At 41.3% G+C, this 25,979-nt stretch overlaps 1 protein-coding gene across 1 annotated transcript in view; it reads right to left on the reverse strand.

Annotated features, from left to right (window-relative positions):
- Window positions 1–8,909, reverse strand: part of MBNL2 (muscleblind like splicing regulator 2) — a 107,118-nt gene extending 98,209 nt beyond the window's left edge. Inside the window, exon 1 of the mRNA XM_021416460.1 lies at window positions 8,803–8,909. The gene's annotated coding sequence lies outside the window, so the exon portion shown is untranslated. The remainder of the gene's footprint in view (window positions 1–8,802) is intronic.

A 25,979-nucleotide genomic window follows, 5' to 3' on the forward strand; every position in this document is an offset into this window, starting at 1 on the left:
AAACACGCTCCTTCCTCCTCAGATCCCTCCATGACTAACTTCCTCCACAGCTATTGTTCTGGCCTCATATTTGGAGTTGCTCCCATTCAAACCCATGGCAAGAGGAAACCATTTGATAAATCACCTTGTCAGAGAACCTACTAGCCTCATCCCCGAAGTCGCATAGGAGAAGTCCCTTGCATTTCAGGGAACATAGGTAGAGGCTGCATAAAAGAAATTTCTGCCCCTTATTCCGAGAAGCTAGAATTTGGTGGCTTCCCTTAACAGCCAACCTATCAGAAACAGAACTAAGATTCGTTGTCTAAAAAGTTCCTAAATTACCAGAAATAATCCTTCACATAATTACCTGAAAAAACTAGCCTATTCCAATTACATTTTTTGTAGGTAAACCAAGTATTTTTTAAATCTTCTATGAAGCTTCCATTATCAGCCTCTAGCATAATCCAGATCCTGCACGTAATTCAGGCAATGGCTGCAAATAATACAAGTTTTGACCAGTGATGTAATGAGGACTCTTTAATTATACTTTAAATCCACGAGCTCTATTTTATTGCTCCATGTTAAACCCAAAGGGGAAAATATGTCACTGAACGAAGCTGCATTTTGAATCTCTATAATTCAGTTTAGTCTAACTGTCTAAAATTATTCTATTGTTTTTAAACATTGCTACAACGTGGGTGCAAAATGTCCCATTGCTATTTAGCAGGTGATGCTAGCTGCCATTTCCCTACAAGCTGCCACTTAACAGCATGAGCCTGTAGGGTAGATGCTCAGGGGCATGCAGCAAAATCAGCAAGCAATCTCCACTGTAAGCAGAGAAAATAGGCTCCAGGAGACTTCAGAAAAAATGAGAAGCAATTGAATAATTTTTGCTTTTTAAAATCAATAAGAGCGGGATTGAATCCCTCACCCTTTCACAGCAATTAATGACCTGCACATGTAAAAGTAGAGGACTCCATGTAATTAACAAAGCATTACACTGGCAAGGAGGATAGGCCTGGAGTATGTAAGTACAGGGTTTTTATTTCTTTCTGTGAAGTACAGATGACAGGTAGGAGAAAGCTATGCCAAGCGAACTGCTGGCAAGCAACTAGTCTTTTGGTTAGCAGGCAGCTCTGTTTTGTGAGGCCTATCAGTCTGTGTTCACATAGGCAAGGTTTTCTTTAAACACCAGAATTACATGCATTCAAGCAGTCCCTAGTTTTACACCAAGTTTCAATTTTCACCTTGAAAAGGTTGATTTGTTTCAGTTTGCTGTATGGTTACTGTGAAGCTTTTATTTGTACAATGTTTTAAAACATTACACATGGTTCTCCGCCTAATTATTCTGCCATATAGCACTACATAAATATACACGATCGCGGATCTTTATTTTTCCTGATGTCATATTACATTAACAGAAACCAAGAAAATAAATAGCCGTACATAGAGGAAGAAACAAGAATTGCTTTCACTCAGGAAAAACAGGCAAACAAGGAGTAATGAAGGGCAAGAAACAAGGTCCTCTAGGAGAAGCATGACGTGGGGATAAAATGGCATCCGAAAGCCCTGATCTCCAATGACAGTATAGCGCCGGCAGAAAATTTCAAGATTTAACCCCACCACTTCAAAGTGGAAGTAAATTACAAAAAGAGTGCCTCAAAATCAAAATGCACAAAATATTTCATTGACTAGAGGTCCAAAGATAGAAGGGAGAGTTTATTTGTAGGGAAAACTCTGTAAGAAGCTAGCCTTAAGCTAATGCTGTGCACTTTATCTCTTCCATATTTTTCTCTGACTTACTACTCTTCTTCTCACTCAAAAAAAAAAAAAAAAAAGTAAAATAAGATATTGACATAGCCATTAATTTGGTTATTCCCCCTAGTACCAAATCTAATAACGATTAATTATTAGAACTAATATATACAAGTAGAGGCAAAATAAGATTAGAAGGTATCTGATCTGCTGCCTTTGGCTGAAAGGTAGTACTAGGCAAAGGAGACTGCTGAGGAATAGCGCAGGGTGAAGTTCATATAGATCCTTTGCATGTATACAGTCTATGAACCAAAGATCTTACGGACAGTCTCACCACAGTCCTCCCACCCTCTTGGTGATCACGATGGCACCTCAACCCGTGAACCTGACTTTGGCAGGCCCACAATTAGGGGCTGCCCATTTGGGCAATGCCCAACCTAAATTTCTAAGGCAAAATTTTGTTGCCACTGTCTCCTTGCTGTCATCTGGCACTACCCAGGAGAGCTTGGCTTCAATATCCTTCACTAGCTGCATGGGATTTTCCCTCAGCCTCCTTTCATCTGACTGGGAACACCCAGCTCTCTCAGCCCAGTCCCCTGCCCATAATGGTAGCTCCACACTGGGTCCAGACACAACAACAGCTCCTCACTGGAGCCAGACATACTGCCTGTGACAAAAGCGGTGAATGTGTGCTCAGTTCCCAGTGGATGAACTAAAGAGACTTCTGCCTTTATCCCTTTCCTCTGCTTTTGGCAGCACATATACAAGGGAATATCACTCAAGTGTTTTGCATTTGCTTCTTTTGATTCTTCTTTCAACTACTGACAGAAGAGAGAGGTTAAAATCCCTGGATTCTCCACAGAAACATCCACAGAATTTTGGGCCCTATTATTTCTGTCCTCTCAGACATTTTATGTGTTGAGTGCACTTGCATTTTAGAGAGATATCTACTACCAAGCCACATGATATCTCATCAAAACCCTTCCAGCTACTGAAAGACACCTAACAACAAAGGAACAAAGTAACCAGAGCTAACTTTCTGGTAAAGATCTTGATATATCCCTTCAGAAACCAAAATCTGATGTAGACTCTCCAATTGTGGCCGTGACCAAAATTTTTTTTTGAGACAACATAGCAAGTATCAAAAGAAATCCCTTTAAGAGTATCCCATTTATTTTACTCCTTTTTTTTCCCCAGTCTTTTAAGTGGAAAACAAAAAATAATTACAATCCCCCTGACAAAATCCCGCTGATGTAAACAGTAGAACTACAGCAGTTTTAATGATTCCTTCAGTCGAGAAAACCCATTGTCTCAATCCTAAAACTCTCTAAAACAACATCTTAAAGTGACATCATCCCCGCTTCCAGTTTGTTTCCAGCAGCAGGCTTCCTCCACCAGGACTCAGCAGCAGCTGAGACCAGCCCCAGCAGGTTTGGCATCGCTGGCATCACTGTAAGAAAAAGTGCATCAATCAACTGAAATTTCTAAAGAACCATGAGGTAAGCTTTCTAGAAAGCGACAACAATGCTGCTATAATCCTCCTGTCAGCCCTAGGGCCATCATCACAACTGAGACGACCAAACCATTCTGCTGCTTCACAAGGGAGGAGTGCTGAGCTCCACCCAGCCTTGGCCTCCAGTTATTGTCACACTGTTGATCAAGATGCCGCTTTACAGCTCAGGAAGAGTATTGATTTTTCTTCCCCTTCCTCTAATTCACAACAGTGAGGACAGGTAATTTCAAGAAAATGACTGACTGAAGCCACTGACAACACCTTGTTCTGCTGGATTGTGCCCTAATGTTACCACTGCAGCTAATTACGCCTTCACTCTTCCTGTCCACACTCATCACTGCTCCCACAGGATGTATTTTCAGGTCTAACCATTCCCAGGATTCAACACGTATGCCTCCAAAAAGAATATCAGAGTATCTAAGCCCATCCCATGGCATCTCGCAATTCACATGGCATCCATCTACCAGAGTGTAAAGTGGAATGGACTGTTCAAGAAATTAGGAAAAGAACCAGAGAAATCAGATACCATCTAAAAGCTGCAAGTAGCACAAGAAATATACTCCAACACAAACAGGAAGCGAAGAGCATAAAGTATTATGAAATTAAGTGAACGAATTGAGTAACACAAGACCCATCTCTAACTGCCAACAGGCAATGCAGAATCCCAAGAGTGAAATACCTGACATGAATTGCATCACCCAATGCTGTCTAGAGGAGATCTAAATCCTACATCTTTCCTCCTCCCCGCCTGGCCCCTGTTAAGCCAAAGGCTCCGGCACAAGCAGACAGCAGGAAACACCTTATTCACCTTTTCTGCAGACATGGAATCTAAGATGCTTCTATTAAGGCATCGTTACTATATTTCACTAATTTGAAAAGATAAAGTTAACATTTATTCGCTTAAAGGCTACAGTAAGCGAACACTTACAAGCCCTGGCAACCACTGCTCCTGAAGCGTACTCAAAAATCACCTTGATATATTGACAATTCATTGTATACATACAAAAAGCAGAAATTCTGGATTTGAGGACAGCAAATAAAGGTTAGATAACTAATTCATCAAAGCCTACACACCAAGGCCATCAATGCTCAGAGCCTACAACATCCATATAAACAGAGAGCACCACAGGGATGCGTCCTACTTCATGAAAACCTTGTGCTTGCTTGGAAACCCCTCTCAGCTAAGAAGTACACCCTTCACCCAAACCCACTAACCACTCATTTACAACACAAGTCAAGAACATTTAGACACCCCTTGTACTTCATAAAAATTTTTCTTCCAAGACCCATGAATTCAACCCACACTTTTTTTACAGTCTTAAATCACGAACAAAACACTCGTATATTTTCTAGAGTATTTCATCCTTGAATAAGTAACAGTCCTACCACCACTGAAGAAACTTGCCATGGATCTACTGAACAAATATTAGCTAGTGTCAAATCTCCCATTCCTGAGAAAGATCAGTAACAAAGCCATCTGTTGGCTCACTTAATTGAACTTAAAGCTATGGATCAGGGACTCCAAGCTAAACAGAAGGCACAGACCCTCCCCAACAACACATGATTTCCAGTTAAAGGAGATGCAGGCTCATGCAAACTCAGCCTCTCAGACCACCTTTTGATACCATTAGGTATGAAATATTTGTTTGTCAGCAAAGGGTGGGGATAGTTCACAAGGGTGCAGAAAGGAAGAAGGTTCTCCACCACCCCTTGTTACTTCCCAAGCAGACACCCCAAAGCGGAATTCTCTCTGCACTATTTCCAACATCAGCATCAAACCAGCATGTGAAGGAGTCAGAAACAGCCTCCGGTTCTCTCAATATGAAGACAACAGAGCTATTTATTCTTCAGCACAAACAGCTGCAGCACGATCAAAACAACCCGCTGCTGAAGAGCAGTTGAAGTTGAGTTGAACTTAAACCTAAACCTGGAATTCACCAGTGAGCAAAGAAAACACTTTTAAAAGAGTCTGCAGCCACCTAGAGACCGGCTTTGTTACTTTAAGATACATGATCCCAACCGGTCATAGGTCAGAAGTATTTCTGGACTTTACACTGACATTATACTTTCATACTGAAACATTACTCAATGACAGTGTTGCAGTCTCAGCTTTATCTGGGCAAAGAGTGGCCTGTGTAGTACGCCACAGCAGGTCATGAAACCTCCCACACTAGGAAATTTTACCGCTCCAGAACATGCCAGTAATACAGCTGCATACCATCACCACACCAATCCTCCCGCCTTCCAGACTGCATTCTTGTAGTGCTCAAAACCCTACTTGCTGTCTTAAAGCACTCTGTGCCCAAGCTCTGGATAGCAATGGGCCTACCTTGTGCTCCACAGAGAATCCCTGACAATAGGCATCTTCATCAGTCACTAAAACGCTGGTCTGCAATTGTAAGGCAAGGATAAACTATCGCATTATTGGACGCTTCCAGCTCTTTGAAGAAGACTGCTCATCCTTCATACTTGTGTCCGGGCCGTACTCAAATGTCTTCTTATTCCATATTTAGTTGAGTGTTTCAGTATTGCATTTCTCTGAAGTTTGGAAGGTGTCAAACCCAGTTATTGCAGATCATTCATCCATAATGATAAAGACTACACAAAAAGAGCAGGAGAAATACCACCAGTAGAAAAATGAGATTGTTTTTGTTTTTAAAGGTTTATTCACCAGAAATGAGTGACTAGAAAATGAGAAGTATTTCTGATCAACACTTTTCCTGACTTTCACTTCAGTGACATCTTAATGTCACTTTCTAACTAACTATACTTACATAAAGTTGCAGATAAGCATGGGAGAATATTGAAGAAAGGCAAAAGGAAAAAAAAAAAAGGAAAACGAGAAAAAGAAAAAATGAAGAAAAAAATTATACCAAGCGTTTTAATTTCTTGGATGCCTATAAGAAAATGAATAATAATGCATGTGAGGAAAAGTGATTCAGCAAAGATTTGATTAGTACGAGACATCTGGAAAGCAGTAATGAGTAGACAGAGTTTGAAATATGATAGGGGGGGCATGAGATCTGGGAGCCAATTAGGTTACTTTACAATTCTGCAAAGCTGAAGGTAGCGTGTTCATATCTGTCTTGAACACTCCAGCACCATGCAGCTAACAATAAACTGCCAGAAAAAAATATACAGAAGAACAGTAAATGTGATTGAAAGATTGGACGGAGCTCTCTGAAGTGAGATTTCTACCCTGACTGCCGTCAATATTAAAATACCTTCCTCAATAACAGGTTTAATGCTGTTGGTGGTTTTCTGTTTCAAGTTTTATTGGAAGGTTGGACCAAATTCTGAAACCTTCTAGTAGTACCACAGTAAGACCTATGGGGGCCTATTAAAAGGGGGAGGGAAGGTGGTATAAACAAGCAGGCTGTTCATTCACTTGGCATGGCATCAGTTTCAGTGAGAACATGCCAAACCTAAATAAATTAGGCTCTATAATTTTACTCGTCAGTGTAAAGAGTAAAATAATCATTAAACATTGCTGAGATTCCAAGAGCTGCCCAGAGAACGCAAAAACACCTAACACCATCAGGCAGCACAGGGAATACCAATTCCGCGTGCTTCTTCTTCTTCCTGCCATAAACTGTTAACAGAATTTTTTCTGCTGTCTTGTAGCTTTCAAGCTCAGAAAAAAAACAAGACCAGGAAGGTTCCCAAACTTGGAGGAGTCGTATGCCACTGGTAGCAGAATCCATTTACTGCTTCTGCACAGCACACACACACCACAGTTTGAGAATCCCTAGGTTAGCAGAAAATCTATTTGATGCTGCGTCCTACAGCTCTAGAGACTGTGCAACCAGCAGAGAAACTGTAGAGCAGATGTAGTAGACAAGATGAAAATTTCGCCCACCAAGTGTTAACAGCAAGTAGACTTTATTTTTAATCTTCTTATGACAACTGTTATTCTGCAAAAGCCAAATTTAAGAAAATGATGCTCAAATGAAGATTTCAGCATCACAATCCCAAACAGACCAACTCCAAGGATTTGAAATTTTGGTAGGTCTGCTGAGCTCTAAAAATACGCTATTTATTCAGAGAGGGCCATAAATGATTAAGGAGAGAAGTTTCAAAGGAAAAATGTGTTGAGGTGACATGCGTCATGGGGCCCACCCTCATAACTACACAGCACAGAGGTATCACAACAACACAGCCAACCTCTTCAGCTACAGAAAAACATTACCATACAGCTACTGTCCGGCAGGCTACCTTGGACAGACAGGCAGACAGGCACTTACGCCACTGAAAACCCCTCCTGGAGCCAAACACCATTCCAAATCTCAACTGCAAAAGACGAGCCGTAGCATGTGGCAGCAGCCATGGAAGTGCCACAGACCAGCGTGCCCTACTTGGGGCTGCAGATGGTGCAGGACAAGCAACACCGTCTCCTTCTTACAGAGAGATGCTGCAGGGCTCGTCCTGGCTTCACGCGCCCCTGAAGCCCACAGCTACACAAAAGGGCCTTGTCTGCAGGGGAAGAGCAGCACGCCTTCCAGCAGCGGTACCAGCTGTAGCGCATGTACACAAACAGCCAACACGCCGCACATTACTAACTGGCATCACCCACACTGAAGCAACTGGTTTGGGGTTTTTTGAACGTAATCAAAAACCATATCAAAGGAGTTTTCCATCAGTCCTTGACAATAACTTCGGGGCGCTTCCCAGAAGAGTTCAAATACATATTTGGCCCCAAAGCCTTCTACCGGTACACTTCCCATTTGCATACACACGCACGCTGTGGTATGCACACACGGTGAAGGAGAAGGCCGGCCAGATGGCTGAACCGGTGCCTATTTACCAAGGTACGGATACCATGTTAAGATGATAAGTACGGGGCCAAGTCACGTGCTGAACATTAATTGCACTTCCTCTGCTGCCTGCCCACCGTGCTAGGAACCCACGGGCTGCGACACGGCACAGCATGGCCACGAGGAACAGCAGGCACACAGGTGCTCCACTTCTCCTGTCCCCAGCGCTCAGGGAGCATCCTCACTCCCAGCAGAAGGGAAGCGTGACCGGGAGAAACAGAAAGAAAAACATCTGGAAGCAGAAGCCTGCAGGCAATGTCGTCGGGGCTTGAAAAATCTATCTGTGTGCGTATATCTCCCACGTGCTCACCTAGGTGCGCGTTCCCCGTAGGTACGCACGCACTTAGGGCTCCGCACGCAACTCGGCGCAGCATAACATCGACTTTCCTTTCCGCGCGGAGTTCCTCGGGGCGCGCCGGCTCTCTGCGGCGGCCACGCTCACGGCCGCGGGTGGGGGGGACGCGGGGCACGGGGCCGCCGCCGGGAGGAAACCGCGGCTCCCCGCTGCCCGAGGCCGCCGCTCCCAGGCAGCACGCGGAGCCCTCGGCGGCCGCGAGACCGAAGGCGCCGCCGCGCCGCAGCCGCTCCCACGGGAAACACGAGGGGGAAAATGGCGGGGGGGGGCACCCACGCGGGAGCAGGGGGAGGAGAGGCCGGGGAGCGGCGGCCGCCGCCCGCCCAGGTACCGGGGGTAGCGGGGCCCGAGCTCTCCCTAGGGACCGCGGCTCGGAGCTGCCTTACCTCGCGGCGAGGCCGGGCCGACAGCGGCCGTTCGCAGCCGGGCGGCGGCGCCTCCACGCAGCGGCTTGTCACCTCTCCCGCCGCGGCGGCGGCTGCGGGCGGAGGGGCGGGACGGTACGGCCCACTCCGCCCCGGCCCGCCCCGCTCCGCACCGCCCTCAGCCGAAGCGCTTCCTCCCGCGGGCAACGCGGGGTGGGTGCCGCCGGCTGTGCTGTGAGGTTGGAGCTGCGCCGGGCAGGGCCCCTTGTGTCCCTGTGTTCCAGCCTCTGCTCCAGCAGCGCCACCCAGAGCAGGGTGCCCAGGCCCATGGCCAGGCGGCTTCTGGAGAGCTCCAGGGAGGAGACCCCACAGCCTCTGGGCAGCCTGTGCCAGTGCTCCGGCACCCGCACAGCGCAGCAGTGCTCCTGGTGTTCAGAGGGAGCCTCCTGGGCTCCAGTTTGTGCCCACGGCCTCCTGTCCTGGCACAGGGCACCGCTGAAAAGATTCCCATGAGTATAATCCTCCCCTAGTTGGCAGGAGAGAAATGCGTTGAAAAGAGGAATAGCAACAACAAAAAAAGCTCATCCCTTGCTGAGGGCTGCCGGCTCAAGGCACCTAGCAGCAGCATCGTCTCTGCCTGTCCCCTCGCCTCCGTTTGCCCAGTTCTGCCTCTGGTGAATGACAGTTCTGTGCGGAAAGTAAGCAAGATTGTGGAACGTTTTCCTGGCACGGTTTATTTTTTAATCTTCATTTTATGAGAGAGAACTGGACGTTATTAAATATGCAAAAAGCCTGGGCAGCATGTTCCATCAATAAAGTTTTAGTGCGGGGCTGATATCATAATAGGCAGAATCTCAAGAGGCCTTCTATTAGGCATGTGCTCAGAGGGAAGCAGGATTAAATATATTTCAGGTCAAGTCCAACATGTTTTTCTGCCATGCTTTCAAAAACCTCAAGTGAAGAACACATTGTTTCCAGGCCACTTGTTGTGCCCATTAACTGTTTCTGCACAGGCCTCTTTTTTTCTGAAAATTAACTCAATTAAATTTTGCCTTCCTCTTCTGATCGTGGAGCACAATGGGTATTACCCTGCTTACGGCAATACTCCACATGTACATCTAAAGGTATCACGAGGTAATGTGCTCTTTAGTTATCTCAATTCAAATTGCCATGTTTTCAGAGCATGTATCATTTTTGTTGGTCTCGAGACTCGTGAATGCAATGCCCACAGTAGACATGGTAGACCAGCTGAGCCTCTTCAGTAATGAAAAAAGTAGAACAACTCCATAAAGTGTATGTGATAATGTACCCTTTGATGGGGCCATCTTTGGGGCGAAGGCAGCTTTGTGTTGATTCACTGAGGATGAGGTGAGCATCAGCAGCACCCTTTTGTAGCCAGCTTTTTCCTGCATAGATGTCATGGCTTCCTAAGAGCGCACCAAGCACTTCATACAGTCGTCACAGAATGTCTTGGTTTGGAAGAGTTCTTAGAGACTGTTCAGTTCCAGCTTCCTGCTGTGGGCAGGGCTGCCACCCACCAGCTCAGGTGGTCCAGGGCTCCATCCAACCTGGCCTTGAACATCTCAAGGAATGGGGCATCCACAAATTCTCTGGGCAGCCTGTGCCAGTGCCTCACGGCCCTCTGAGTAAAAAAAATTCTTCTGAACATCTGAGCTGAATCTCCTCTCTTTTAGTTTAAAACTGTTCCCTCTTGTCCTATCACTGTCTGTCTGTGTGCAGAATTGGTCTCCTCCTGTTAATGAGCTCCCCTCAAGCAATGGAAGGCTGCAATAAGTTCTTGCCCTGACCTTGCTAATTTCAGATCATCTCTTCTCTAACTTCAAGAGTTGGTGGGGAGAGAGTATGTTTTCATAGCAATAGTTGAACAAGGTACGTTCTGAAGTGGCTTATTGATATTAGAACATGGTTCATTAATTTTGCATGTTTCTTAAAAAAAACACTCTGAATCAGTTTAATGAGGCTTAGTCAATATTATCTTGCTTTGAGAGATTCAGCCTAGAAAATTTATGAGAAATCAAGTCAAATACCATTAACTCTTTAATATTTTCAGGTTTGTTTTGCCTTATTTGTCTTTTTGCTTTTTATTCACAACCTACCACAAAGACTCAAGGTATCGTGCCATTAAAACAAGGCGGGAGGTGCCCGCAGCCGCCCATTCCACCCAGCCGCCATCCTCCGCCCAGTGGTGCCCCCATGCGTCTCCGCTCGTGAAGTTCAAACATTGGGATCCTGGTAATTTGCTGTACTTTTAGACGACGCTAGAAATCTGGCTCTACGCTGCGTGCCCCTTTCTCTGAAGCCTCATGTCTTGGCAATTTCATACAAGGGAGGAAGCGTGAAATGAAATAACTTCAGCTTTTAGCTGAATTACAGTAAATAACTATGAAAGTCCAACAACCTTCTGCATCATGGCAAACGTTAAGTTCAGACAGTAATTCCTTTTGCCCCTCCATCCAAGACCTCCAGTTTAAACAAAATTTACAATTTCTCAGTACCTATCAGTTCATATGCTGCAGCTAGGGGAAGTTGGCATGCTTTCATTGAAATTATGCCTGTCTGCACAAGTTGGGATGACATTGTTTTTCAAAGGCAGTTAAGTCAGTCCAACCGTATCTCTTTTTTTTTTTTTTTTTAAGAACAAATAAATTCACCTGAGGATGTTTTCCTTTATGTGGGCACTTATATGTACATACATGCATAACTTTGTCATTAGGATTCATCGTCTGTGCTGTAGCTTCCTTCCTTCCTTCCTTTTCCTTCTCTCCTTCCTTCATGCCTTCTTTCTTTTATCTTCTTTCTTTTTTCTTCCATCCTTTCTTCCTTCCTTTCCTCCCTTCCTTCCTTCTCTCTTTTTTTCTCTTTTTCACAATGAGAACACACATGAATCTTCCCTATGAACTCATAAATTAACATATTAAGCTTCATATTGCTTAGAGTTGGAGCATGAGATTTCCATAAACAGTTCACCCAAAGTTTGTGAAAAGCAATCATCCAAGTAAATTAAGTCTGCATATTTCTTCTTTGCAAGTTTTGAGATGCCTTTTATTTTCAGGAATGTGTCATTAAATTTGTTCATATGACAATTAGACCATCTGCCCCATCTGATTGGGATGCTTTTTGGAAATAATACTTCAGATACCTTGGCAATACATTTATTAGGAAGTTTCACAGACCTTCAGTATTTCAGCTCTTAAGCCCATGGAGGACAAAGGAATTACAGAAACCATATGCCTTTTGATCTTAAAGGAGAAACTAATGTTGGCCAAAGGCCTGGCAGGGGTTGGCTTCTTTAACCAGCAGTGGTGCCACATCTCCAGATGATCCTAACAGAAAATACAAGAGCCTTTGCCCCCAAAATACAATTGAGCTATTGTGCATCAGAGAGAAGCCTTCCCCTACTATGGCAGCCAACCAGCTGAAGTCCAGACACACAAGATTTTAATACATTCATTGTCTTAATGAAGAGCTACAAATGTAATGAACATGTGGAGGGCAATACAGTACGAGCATTCTGCAGCAGGCCTGCATAGGGATATCTCCAAGCTGCTGAACAAGACAGGCATTGGCTTCTTCTCTGACCCCATGGACAAGGGCCACAGTGAGTGTTGCAAGCACATGGCTAAAACATCTTCTGTGCCCAATAAGGCTGGCCACAGCTGTACTGCCTGCTGCACAGAGTTGTTCCCTGAACTTAGGGGATGCTATTACCTGTTTGTGTGCTCAGTATTGTCAGAAGGAGTGTTAGTTTCTGGGTGTTAAGTAATTGTTAAACAGTGGGGTCTGGTGCCAATAGCAATGCTGGGCCCAGACCATTGCTCCATTCCATTTACTTGCATGCAAGTAGTAACCTCATGGACTCCCCAGCCGAAAGAAACAGCGTTATGAGCGCCCTTCCTGAAATGAGGCTGTTACATGTGTCGAGAATTTTGATGAGGTTTTCACACATCTAGTAAGTGTAAGTCCTCCGCTTTCCCCTGTAACCTATCCCATCCGCTATGCTTGTTGACAGCGGGATGTTTATTTTTATCCATCTTCCAGACATCTAAAAGTGTTGTGCCTTCGACACTTGGGTTGAAAAGCGAGCTAATTGACTAATTAATGACTGAGGTCTCTCATTTGCTTGTTGCTGTACCGTGTGGTCAGTGTAATTCTCTTTGGTCTCATATAAGCTGAATGCACTGCATTTCTCAGAACTCACACTGTGAAACTCCTCTCTGACCCAGAGTCTCTTATCCTACAGATATGTCTGATATTGTCAGATCCCGTGCGTAATACATTGTATTTGTCCCCTTTAATTTGCCTTTTGATGGATTGTAACTCTCAATCCGATGATTCAGCCCCACTGGCAAAAGTAATATGCACTCTTCAATATTTACTATCGTCTGCAAACTTTATCATAATGTTTTATGTTGTCTACATGATTGATAATAATACTGGACAAAAAAAATCAATCTCTGGGTAAAAAAATTCCTGACAATAACGGTCTTTGTTTATGTCTTTTCATTAGCAGTGACATCTGGAGATCCACCAGTGAGTCAGTTTTTAATCCATGCAGTGCTAATTGCATATAATAGAAGTTCTTTTAAATCAAACTGTTATTGTGGGATTGACTAAAATGCTTTGAAGAAATCAATGGCTGTTATGTGAACACAGTTGTCTTCAGCACTCAGAATTATATAAAATTTCAAAGCAAGCTGAAGAGCACAGACAGCCCCTCCGCAAAAGAAGTTCAGTAAGTCCTACCTTCTGTGATGCCACGCTGACTGATATTAAAGATACTCTAACCCCCAGTTTTTATTGACAAGAGCCCATATTAGCTATCTCTTTGCTATGGATGTCATCTGAAAATTATTCAAAATGTCCTTTAAAGCTTTTACACACTGAGAAAATTTTGACATTACTCCTCTGGAATTTCCCCTGATCTAAACAATACATTGTCAACAGCTGAAGGCATGCACTCATCTAACCGTACTGAGGGCTAAGTTTAGTTTGAACAGATACACCCTGCTTGCTCTCTTGCTGGTGATGTTTGTTCTTTTTGCCACTTTCTCATGCTGGTACATAACTCTTTTGTTCCAAATACCAAAAAGAAATCTATGGAACATTTTTTTGCTGTTTTCATACTGTTTACTCACCACACTTCATGAATATTTAACATAAGATTCTACTTTTCTCCCCTCCTAATATTTATTGAGTCCTTTTACTGTATTTTATTCAGTTGCCTACTCATAGCCCAGCAAGTATCTTCTTTTTTGTCTCCGCCTTGTTACTTTTAATCCCTGTCATTAATTTCTTTTTTTCCCACCTGAATCTTTACAAATCGATTTTATATCTTCTCATTTTCTCATTTCATTTTTTAACCAGGATGACTTTGTGCCCAGTTAAAGCTTTACATGTTAATGAAATTGTGACTTTCTGCATATCCAACTGGATGTCTTTGAACAGCTGGCAGCTTCTGCTAACACTTCCTTCTTCCCAGTCATGTTCTCTGTCCATTATGCTGACAATTACTCTAAGCTTTGGGTAATTAGCTCCTTTCGAGTTTCATAGATGAATATTGGTGGCAACATTACGTGTTTACGCAAATGGGGTGTAATCAGATTCTAATCAGAAATACATAAACAACAGAGCAATGTTCAGAGTGACAATTAACTATTCTTTGTCTGTCAAGAGAAGGTCTGATAATGAGTCATTCCCTTAGGGAGCAGAGCATGGCTGGATTGAGAAAGACTTGAAAAAATAACCCTTCTCATTCAAGCTTATATATTTTTCCATACACGCTGTCCAGGAAATGTTTCCTAGGTGGAATTAACTAATGTTATGTATTTTCTCTTCAGTGTTTTCTATATAATTCATAAGATGCAGCGTTAAACCACTTGTCATAAGGTGAGATCCAAATGTTTTGACAATTTATTTATAGAAGAAACTATTTCACACGTTTTACCCCATAGCTTTTTGATGCAAGTGAAGACCACAGCAATAATCCAATCAGTCCTGCATTAAAATAGGACCTACATCAAGGCCATATCCCCTGGAACTCATAGCACTGAGAGATTAGATGTTACACCAGTTATTCCTGCTGCTGTGATGTAAATTTGTGCAGAATTTAATGCTACAGATGCTCACCTACTAGAGAAGTTGTATTTTTTAAATCATTTTCTAGCTGTTTTTGTACAAAACTCCATCTGTATATACTTCTAGACATGCTTTTTTAAAATACAATTTTTGTACTTAAATTTAATCAAACTGTATTACTCTATAGAAAGACAGCACATGTGTTTTTAACTACCGTTACTGCACTACCAGAGGAATTTTCTTAGTTTCGTTATTAAGGTTGCCAAGGCTCACACCTTACAGTTTCACCTACATCTATTTAATAATTTACAGGGTGAGAATTGCATCACTGAATTCAGTTTCAACAAAGCACTTAACTGTAAGGATTTGTTTAAGTTTGTCACTGTTTGTCAGACCACTTAAGTATATCTTGAAGTTCCAGTGTAGCTCTGGTATGTTTAAATGGCTTGCTGAACAGAGATGAATGGAAGTACACACTTAACAGGTTTGGATTTTTTTCTGGAATAGAGACTTATTCTGCAATTTAATGTAGATTTGCAGCATTTCTCCTACTAAATGTCTGAGAATGATGGCTGTTTAAGAGCTTTCATTTTAAAATTACCTAGGAAAAATATGCAAATATTTTTTTTAGAATGAGTCCTTTGAAATGTTGAACAAAGCACTGAAATATCCAGTGGCTCATACACTGCAGTGAATTTTTAAAATGTGCAAATGACTCTTAAAGTGATACGCTCAATGAATACTTAAAAAATACCTAAAGCTACTGGCACAACTTCATAGAAGTTAGGGCAGAGTTTCATACACATGCAGAACTGCTGCAAATGGATAATGTTTAAATAATTCATGTCCTTATACAGGCAATATATTGGTAAGCAGGTGCTCTACTATCTACATGAATCTCAGCTATGGTGTGAAGAAACACCTGAGAATTTCTGGAAACACGGGGGTGCAAAAGTATCATAAACTAAGAGTGCAGCTGTGCAGATTCTGGCAAGAACTGAAAACAATAGGCAGCTAATCCATTTAAATGAATAAAATCCCATAAAGAAGGCATGGTATACATGTCCCAACAGCAATGAAGTGAGTTCACAGCCAGTGAATACATAGAGGTTAGTAGGCATGGTGGTGATGGTTTTATGGTTAGGCTAGATGATCTTAGTGGTCTTTTCCAACCTTAATAATTCCATGATTCTATGATCACGATCTGAATGAGGGAGCAAGGGCTCAGAGGGGCCAGCTAGGAGCTAGACACCATATGATAAAGTTGCGCGACTTCAGCAGAACGTGGAACTGGAACTGAGCAACAGTTGAGCATTATGAAGAAGAATTGCATCCATAGGTCAGCTAATAGGGTATCTGACTCTGAGCAGGAAATCTTCTATTTGATGTGTTGTATATGGATTAAAATTCTGATTTGGCATCATGCTACCTCTAATTGTCTTTTTGCTAGTCTGGACCAAATTTACATCATGTAGAGTGCAAATAGTGACTTAAGTATGCAAAATATATACTTTCACCCTTAAATGGATATCTATACTGAAATGGATGTCTACATTGTGTTCTACAAATCTGAACAGGTGCATATGTTAGGCACAAACCATGTTATTTTGTCTTTGGCTTTTCTCTCCTACAACTTATCGTGTGTGACCCCTCCCCCCCTTTTTTTAAACAACATAACCCCGAAGAAGTTAACAGTGGAAGTCCTCAACCTGTCCAGGTCAAAGTCTTCTTTATTTCAAAAGCTTAAAGAAAGCCTTATGGGGGAGAAAAAAAAAAAAAGAAAAAAAACCACACACACACAAAAAAAAACCTTCAAAATGAAGCTGTGAAGCATGTTTTACCTGGGAGCACTTTAGAAACACAGTAGTTCATCAGTGAAAGGTCAGTTGTGGTTTGTGATGTTAGAAAATGTATGTTCAGTATTATATAAATATATAATATAAATTCATCTCAACTAGTCTTATGGATAAAGCATTTACCTTAATGTGCCTATAATGTGGGTGCGGGACTGAATATCAGATAAGTATGTGTGTCCTTAAATAAGACAGATAGCTACAGAGAATGTGGAAATACTGCCAGCGGAGCCTGGGCAGACATGTAGCTGCTTACTGAGCTCAAAGCTCTGTTGACTGCGTCAACCAGAGATTAATTGTCTACAGTGCAAGCTCATCCAACAAGTCCACATAGACACACCTAGGCTGTGAGCTTGGAATGCTGAGTTGTCCTGATGTCCACACTGTAAAAACCTGCTTGAGTTAATTTACCAATTTCAGACTCCTATGGTAGGAAGACTCAAATTATGTCTTAGAATGATGTCCCTCTGTTGACTGAGAAAGAAACCTAGCCAGTGGATGAACAGACAACTGCATTGTAGTTATGTGAAATATAGGGAGATGAAAACTATTTTTCTTGTCCTTCTGAAATGTTTTCTGACTGTAGTCTCCCTTCTCAGGGACTAGCACTGTGCTTGCTTTTCAATAATGCTGTGGCAATAAATTTTAAATAATCAGCTGAATTTAATACTGTAGTATATTTCTAAGTATTTAACCTTAGAAACATAATCAGAATGAGACTAATACTTTTGGTGGGTAGGAGAACCTATAAATCTCATGAGGAGGCCACAGGAGCTTTCAGAGCCCGGGGTGGCACGTTAGCCTGGGAGGTAAGCAACTCTGTATCTGTAATTTTGTGTCTGGCTGGGTTGGTCTCTGCTATTCTAAATCCTGTGGCTCCGGATGTGATCCCAGAGAACTTGCAGTATATAAGGTCCTTCATATGTTTCAGGATTTTGCACATCGCCATTTCAGAGCTTCAAAGTATGGTTACTTTATGGCAATACATCTCAGTGGAGCTGGGTAGGGCTCAGACTGTATGAATGTCTCTTTTACTTCTGGACAGTTTTCAAACTGAATTGAGAAAACCAGTTGCAGCTACAAATTGCAACCATGTGAATTCCTACATAATGACAAATGTCAGCAGGATTTAGCCCTTCTTATTCAGTTACTTTACCTACCATTATCTATCTTCAAATGCATCATTGCTGGTGAAGTTGAGTTCGGCACAAAACACGTTCAACTCAGTGGAACAATAATACAAAGGAAGAATGGCACCATAGAGAAAATGAGTCAGGTCTATGAAATCACTGGATAATAAAAGAAGTGCACTGTGTGTAAATTGCAGGGGTTGTTGCAGAACTATTTCTATCACTGATCTTTCTAATAAATTTGGGGGGAAAAAATGGAGAATTACATAGAATAATTAAGTCAGTTTTAGGCTCCAATTTCTCATTGTCAAAAACAAGAGCTGGGAAATAGATACAATCTTTCCTACCCTCAAGTAAAACCACATGCTAGCACTGTCTTTTAAAATACTCATTAACAGCCCTTTGCTGAATCATCAATACCATATAGCACTTTGCCTTTTCAAAGTGCAACATAAGTGCTAGGAATTCAATATAATGTTACACTGAACTTTAATAGGCTAAGGGTTATATTCATTTAAGAGAATGCTATGAATTCCGAAATTACATTAAAGTAATCTTATTTGTGTTATTGATTAGAACTACTTAAGTTTTCTTTTAAGGTTTAGTGCAATGCCCATCCACGTTGGTCCTATCTGCTTGAACACAAGACCACCAGTCCTAAAAGACCTTGCTTCTTTTGCTCTCTCCCTGCCTGAGCCACCATTGGGTTTGCTTACTTTGTTCCAATACCATAATATGGACAAAGTCCCCATAACTTTGGAGAGGCAAAGGCTCATGTCAATAATTTGTTTTGTATGGAATTTAGTTCTTTGTATGGAATATATATTAACAGATTGTCTGTCAGAAAATTATTTTATAACTTTTTTTTCTTGTCTTGTAGGCATAACCTTTCAATACCAGAAGACTTCAGTATTCACTCCCATTGCACCTGCAATATAACCAATAAAGGCTAGTGGAAGATATTACTGTTTTCAAAACACAACTTGTGTACAGGTTTCCTGAGATAGTACCTCGTATGTCAGGGAGAAAGTGCGGCAGTAGTACTTTTCTGCCATGGACAGCACATAAGGGCTGACTGGACCATGGCCAAACAGCCTTGGCACAAACGTCACAGGTATATATTCTTAGATCTAGCTGCCCAGGCTTAAGAGCACTCTGGAGCCAGAGGAAGACTGTATTTCTAGGCTCTGCAACAATGCTAATAAGAAACATGATACTCCAGAGCCAGAGACCATGCAGAAAAAGTTTTTGAGAAAATACCTTTTCTCCACGGGAAAAAATGAATATGAGTGACAGAGATTCTGGAAGAAATGCAGGCTAATCCAGATTCTTGTCCAAAGGATGTAAACTGGATCTGTTCTTTTCCTGTATCTGAAGAAGGACATCCCACAAAGTTCAGAGGAGATGAAAATGTGCATTCATTGTTTTCTAAAGAAAACAATTTCAAAGCAGCATTTTATTCAATTTAATAACAGTTTTCAAAATGTTTTCAGAAGATTCTTTTCTCATCCTTGATAGAGTTAGTCCAAGGCTCCTCAGTGTCAGAAAAAATTAAGTGTCATGACAGTGAAAGATTGGCCTGGGAGCTGCAGTACCACCTGATTCCAGTCAAAGGGGAGGAACACAATGAAATTCCACACCTACCCATGACAGAGACAAAGACCTAATGCTTAAAAGCACACATCCTTTTGCTTTTCCAAATCATACACTGCAGTTTTACTGTATCTTATAAAATCATTGTGCACTATATGGAATCAAAATGGCATATGGGTATTAGATCTAAACTCCAAGTTTACATTCAATCCTCAGCCATGTCTTTATAATTCATACACATACCTTGGATATTTTCTGAATTATTTATAATGCCCATTTTCTAGATGACAAAAAGACTATCTGTATGGTTCTCTAGTAACTTTTTGTTCTGTTGTATATTTTATTCCAACACAACAAGATTAGAAATATGCATGCCTTTTAACTTAAATCAGACTCTAGATAATCATCAGTATCATTTTGTCTTTGTGTTTAAATGCCCATTAAAAAAAAAATCTTATAAACTTATTAACAGTATTGGAAGCAGCACCCATGTACCTGTATGTTTCCACTCTTCTGGGTAATGCTGAAGACCCTGGCACAATTTTGCAGCCGTGTATCAGTACGGCAATGCTTCCAGCATATTCTTCAACAATCAGCTTACAAACACATACAGAGCCTTATTAATATTCTTGATCCTTTATAACAATATTATTTTAGACAAACAGAAGTGGATGCCTGTGTGCATTTCAACATCCCAAAGAGACACATAAATGAAGCCTACTGTACAAGTTCTTATTTCTCATCACATAGATCCAGAGGGAAACAACAGAGAAAGGGACAGACTAGGTCACATCATTTTATGACACTGGAATTTCTTACAAGAGGAACTGTGATACCACAATCTTCTTCAAATTGTTTTCTGAAGCATGTGAATTGGCAATGATCTGTGACTGCTATTACACTTGCATTATTTACAACTCTTTAAAAGGCTGGTTTGAATTATTCCTTTAGTTACTATGGCAATCTAGGAGACCTTTTCAGCCTCTAGCTTTTCTGAGTAAGGAGTGAACTGTTGCTTCAAAGCACTTTCAATATTGCTACAGGAGATTATGATTTTTTTTTAATCTTTCCTTTTAATACTCGCTTGGCTGGTAACACATTAGATTGCTGTCATTGGGAGTGGTAACTTCAACATGATAATTCTGGCATCAGTTCTGCAGACAGCATGTGCTAAAGATGCTCAGACAACTTCCATCCTCTTGTGTATCGATGTAAATCTAGACGTGTTCCATATCAGACCAGAAAGATACTCCTGATTAATAAAACATGAGGACAAAAGTTCATTTGTTAAATATTATAAGGTTACTGTAGAGGTTTTTTTTAACATTTTCATGTCTTTGTTGGAGGACTTACACTGGAAGATACACTTACACATGCCTTTTTTTCTACTGAGGCTTTTGACAAGTGCCTACAACTACTATCACTGAACTTCACTGAATAGTACTAAACGTTGGTACACAGTGTTAAAATATTACCCTATGAATCAACAAGATTCTGAGTCATGCATATAGTGAGGCTTAAGAAGGTACTTTTGTCTCTATGCTTTTCCACTTGCCTGCTGTTCAAATATTTCACCTCTCTGTTGGGTCTGGTGGAATTTTGTGATCCATCCACAAGTCTTCACAGAAAACAGACTGATATCACCTCAGCTGTTCTAGGAAATGGTGATCCTGATGCTAACAGATCTCAGCCTCCAGACTTGGATTTAATTTTAGTCAAAGTTCAAAGGATTAGCTTGAAACTTGATTTATAGTTAACTTTTTTTCTTATGTGAATGTCAGTGGATATCAGTAGACAGACACAACTCTCAGTGTTGATTAGAAACCATAATTTTAATTAAAATACATATCTTATAATTTTATTCTTTTGTGTTTTCCCCAAGTTTGTAAAGGTAGAGGCACTTAAATATTCAGGGGATTTAGAAAGGTTTTGCAATCAAACCATTTTTCTTTGTCCAATCTTCTGTATATGCCGCAGAGAAAATGTCATGAAAATATAACTTTAAGTTTGTGTATACAGTCATGTTGTAGTGGTAACCTCCACCTCAGAGTTTCTGCTAGGCGAACTTGTTTCTCCAGCTTTTCAATCTATTTACTGAGTAACAACACAATGTAAGTAAAATTCATATTGACAAAACCCACGCTTTTTTTTCCAGAAGAAGCCGTTGAAACAAAACATTTGGATTTTTCCACTATTTGATAACACATTCTTCAATTTCGAGATACTTTTAAGTGCTCCTTCAAGAGAATGCGTGTGCAATGATTTTAAGTTACATGAACTGTTCACATCTTGTTGATCTAAAGAAAACACTGAGGAAGTGAAATATAATTAGACAATGAATTCAGCTGTGTCTATATTCACCTTTTGGCTTGGACTTTTAAAGCAGTTTTGAACCAGATTCCCCAGTCGTTCACACTTACTGCACATTGTTGCATAAAAGGAATGGTTTTCACACACTCAAACTACATTTCTTTCAGAGAAACTGAATCTTGAGCACCATGCCAGGTGCTCTCCAAATGTGCTCCATCCCCAGGAGGGGTCCAAACCACAGTGCCTGGACCAAACTGCCAACAGTTTCTAACCACATGTGTGCCAGAGACATTCGGTCCAGAATATCAGATTAGATCAAGACTGAGTCAAAACTCCAGATTGCATTTATTGAAGATGAAGGAGGCTTGACATCTAACAGCAGATGAATTGATCCACTCCTAATACATCATAATGTTGGCTGACATGTGCGCAGCCTCAGTTTTCTGTGTGTATGTAGACCTGGTACAGCTGGGAGGGACATGTCTGCATGTTTTTCAAACCATTGTGCAAATCCATGCACTGAGGCAGCAATTGCTCTGGCTGACTGAACCACAGCTACTGAACCTTGCTGTGAGACGTGCTGATCACGGCACTAACGCTGCTGCATGGCTCCTGTGAGGCTCCACGTGCAAACCAGCTTGTGCCTGCCCACCAAACCCATTCTCAGGGCACTGCTCCCCATGTGCTGGGCGTGATTCCACATGAAGCTTCCTTACCAGCAGGAAGACGCTCTGGGGAGATAACCCAAACACGCTGCTCCCAGATGCGGGGCCTGTTCCGGTGCCCCTCACAAGAATGTTCTAACGATGGCATGCGAAATTATACAACGCTATCAGATTTCAGCCAAATCAGGACCATAGGTCACGTACTGCACAGAGAGGTCTGGAAAACAGATGCTCTTCATAGCTCTGGTTATCTAAATGTATGTGGCTGATTGCCTTTTTTCATGTTCATAAGCCAGAAATCATGGGAAATCTTCAGAGAAGGGATTAAAGTAATCATGACTGCTGTGGGTCCACGAGGCCCAAAGATGGTTTGCAAACATACTTAAAAATGCAGCAGCTCTGAAGCTACAATGAATACTTGACACAAAGAGTCATTTCTGTCAATATACATAATGTTCCCCTTACTGTTTTTGATGAGATACTCACAATAAAATCCTGAAGCATATTTTTAAGCCTATTTGTGAATTACTTTCTGCAACTCAGCTTTACAAAAAAAAAATCCTAATAAGAAGCACACAATGTAGCTCTTTACAACATATATTTCCTATTCTTCTTTTTTATAGGTATTCCATAGTTCTATTCTATAGTTCACCCATTTTATTGCATAAAAGGAAAAACATCTTTATTACTAAAACTGACTTTCGTATGTAGAAGCATAACTCAATACTTTTCCGCTAGGTAGGAAAATGAATCATTCCTTGTTAAATAAATCTGTTTTCATTCCACTCTTTTCTCTTTATCAACCAAACTAAATACGAGCAAATTTCAAACATATGTTCAGTGTTTCATCTAACTATCCACCAGTGTATTTGAAAAAGAAAAGTTTCAAACAAGCAGAAAGACAGTTTTTCTCTCCTGACACGGCTTTGAAAGACACTTACTATAAGATCCACTCATTTGGCTAAAGAACATTTTAGAAATGACAGTTCAAGCATACTTCTAAGCCCTAAATTCTAATGCCCAGCATTGAATACTCTGACATCTCTACAGCCATCCCTCCAAAGAGCTCTGCTTTCTCTTCTTCCAGTTAGTTCAGCTGCTTGCCTGTACTCATCTCTTCCTTTCTTATCTGACTTAGAGACATCATAAGACTAATTTCTGTAACAACTTGTTCAAAAAGTAGTTTTATTCCTGCAGGGTAGAGATGGCTGGACGGCCAGGCAGCAAAATACGCTTCTGCAAGAAGATTTATTCCTATAAAGCCAATGAAGGACAAGTCAAGAAATTCTTAATCTCTCTTAAAAGATAAATTCTGAATGCAACCTTGAAATGTATTTTAGCTACATCTTAGCTAGAAACATCATGCAAATAAAAGAGAAGAAAGGAAAAGCTTAAGTTAATAACTTCGGACTGTCCTAGACCGAGACAAGTCATCTTCATGGCTCTAGAGAGACTTACTGAAGCTATTGTCACTAGCCAGAGATTCAAAGTCATCATATGGCTCAGTGCATTTTAAGGGGATGTACAGAAGCAGAAATATCACTGTCAAGGTAGTTTGCTCCAGTGCAACAAAATGGGTGAAAAAAAAGTTAGTTGTGGATATAAAAGGGACGCCTGCCCTCAGCAATTCTTTAGAAATGCTTGGCACACAAATGTAAGCCCCTTCTTGCTCTCTTTGTGAATGTGGCTATGTATTATAGCCACAATAGTCCTGCTGAAATCAAGCAAAAATTAATATCTCCTAGTTCTAACTTGACCTCAGTTGGATCCCTATGTGTAGTTCTGCCCACCCCTGGTTAAGAGAGAGGAGTTTTGATTCTGATAGTTGCAAATGATATTCAGATAATCCAGGGAATGTAGAGCTTGCTTCACAACAGGAAGCTAAGAGGCTTTGGATTGCTTAGTCTAGCAAAAGGGTGACTATGGGGGAACATGATTCATGTCATGTGTCTGGGTTTGTTCCAAATGGTGTTAATTCTGACCAGCCAGTCACTACACATGTGCTAGCTGGCTATCGGGCAAGACAAACAGATCAAAGTCATCCTGGAGCCTTTCCAGCAGTGGCCTCTCTTCCCTACCTAGCAAAACTTTTTGTTCCGTAAAACTCATAAAAACTTGATAACTCAGCTTTCAATCCCTCTGTCAAAGTCAGCTGAGACTGAGCAATGGCTTCAGAAGGTACTGAGGTGAGAGCAGGCTGACGAGGACTAACTGACAGGCACACAGACAGAATCAGTAGCTTCTTAGTAAACCAGGCAAAAGGAACAGCTGTGGACAACTTATTAAACATGTATAATGATAGTAAACATTACTTAAACAAGAAAACAATAGAGACACAGAAGTAAGGGAAGAACTAGAGATATTTGCATGCCTTGAATAAGCCAAGAGAGAAAACAGCTCTTTTGCTACTTTGATCTGCAGCAGCAGTGCGTTACATTTTGAGCATTGCTAACACATAATGACTGCAAGTAGAAACAGCTACATAAAAGATACAATAAACAGCATACCTTAATATTATTTGAGATTACAACAATCATAGTTTAAATAAATGCACTGAGAAAAAAAAACACACCAATATGGTCTGTGAATCTGGTTGCAACACAGTCTGCAATTGTAGGCATCATTTCTTAGCATTTAAACACTTATTTCAAGAAGATTGGTTCACTAATATACCCATACAGAGGTGCGGATGCCTGTGAAGACCTCCAGCCCTTCAGTTCTTAAATAATTTAGGCCTTTATTTTGGAAATAGTGACTCAACAGGCATCTAAAATTGAAGTGCAAGTGAAATATTCAAGATGTGGGGATTGAAAATCATCCTTACAATGAGGCTTGCTCTCAAACTCTCAAGCTCTTTTTTTTTCTTTGCATCAATTCCCCACTGATTGCAAGAAATCACTTACTTTCATTATTTTTACACTGTGAACAACTGTTTCCTGGTCTCCTGCTTTGTACAGCGTAGATCCCTCCCACATACATTCAACATTTCAACATCCCTCTTCTACACTTCAATCTACTTAAGAGGTTTTCTTGGAAAGTTTATAGAACGATCAAATAGATTTAACTTTCAGCTTCTGTCATTCATGAATTTCCACGAGAAAATGTTGTCTTTTCCTCTGCTGGATGTCAGGAGGCAGTTTAATTCTTTTTCAGTGATGTTTATATCCAGGGAGCAAGTCGGAAGTGTATGGCTCCACAGACCATCAGACTGAAAAGACTCATAGTTCAGAATTAAAATATATTTGAAATACTCAAACGGTATTGCTTTTTACTTATGGTTTTTAATCAGCAAGAACCACTGGTGCAACTTTCTGCTAGTGACCAGCGCTTGATTAGCACTAGGTATTGATTGCAACAGGTTGTCAAGCAGTAGCGTACAGACGGTTTTTACGGGGGAGGTGAAGGCAGTGTGAAATGGTAAAGAAACTTTTTGTGAGGGGGACAGAGACCCTTCTGCCTGGTCCCAGTGGCAGCAGTAAGGCAGGGAGCAGTGCATGCAAAAAATGACTCCCAGACATTGGGAGCTCTCTAGTGGCCCACATCATCTGGAT

The sequence above is a fragment of the Numida meleagris genome, chromosome 1 (genome assembly GCF_002078875.1).
Source record: "Numida meleagris isolate 19003 breed g44 Domestic line chromosome 1, NumMel1.0, whole genome shotgun sequence".
Taxonomy (NCBI): domain Eukaryota; kingdom Metazoa; phylum Chordata; class Aves; order Galliformes; family Numididae; genus Numida; species Numida meleagris.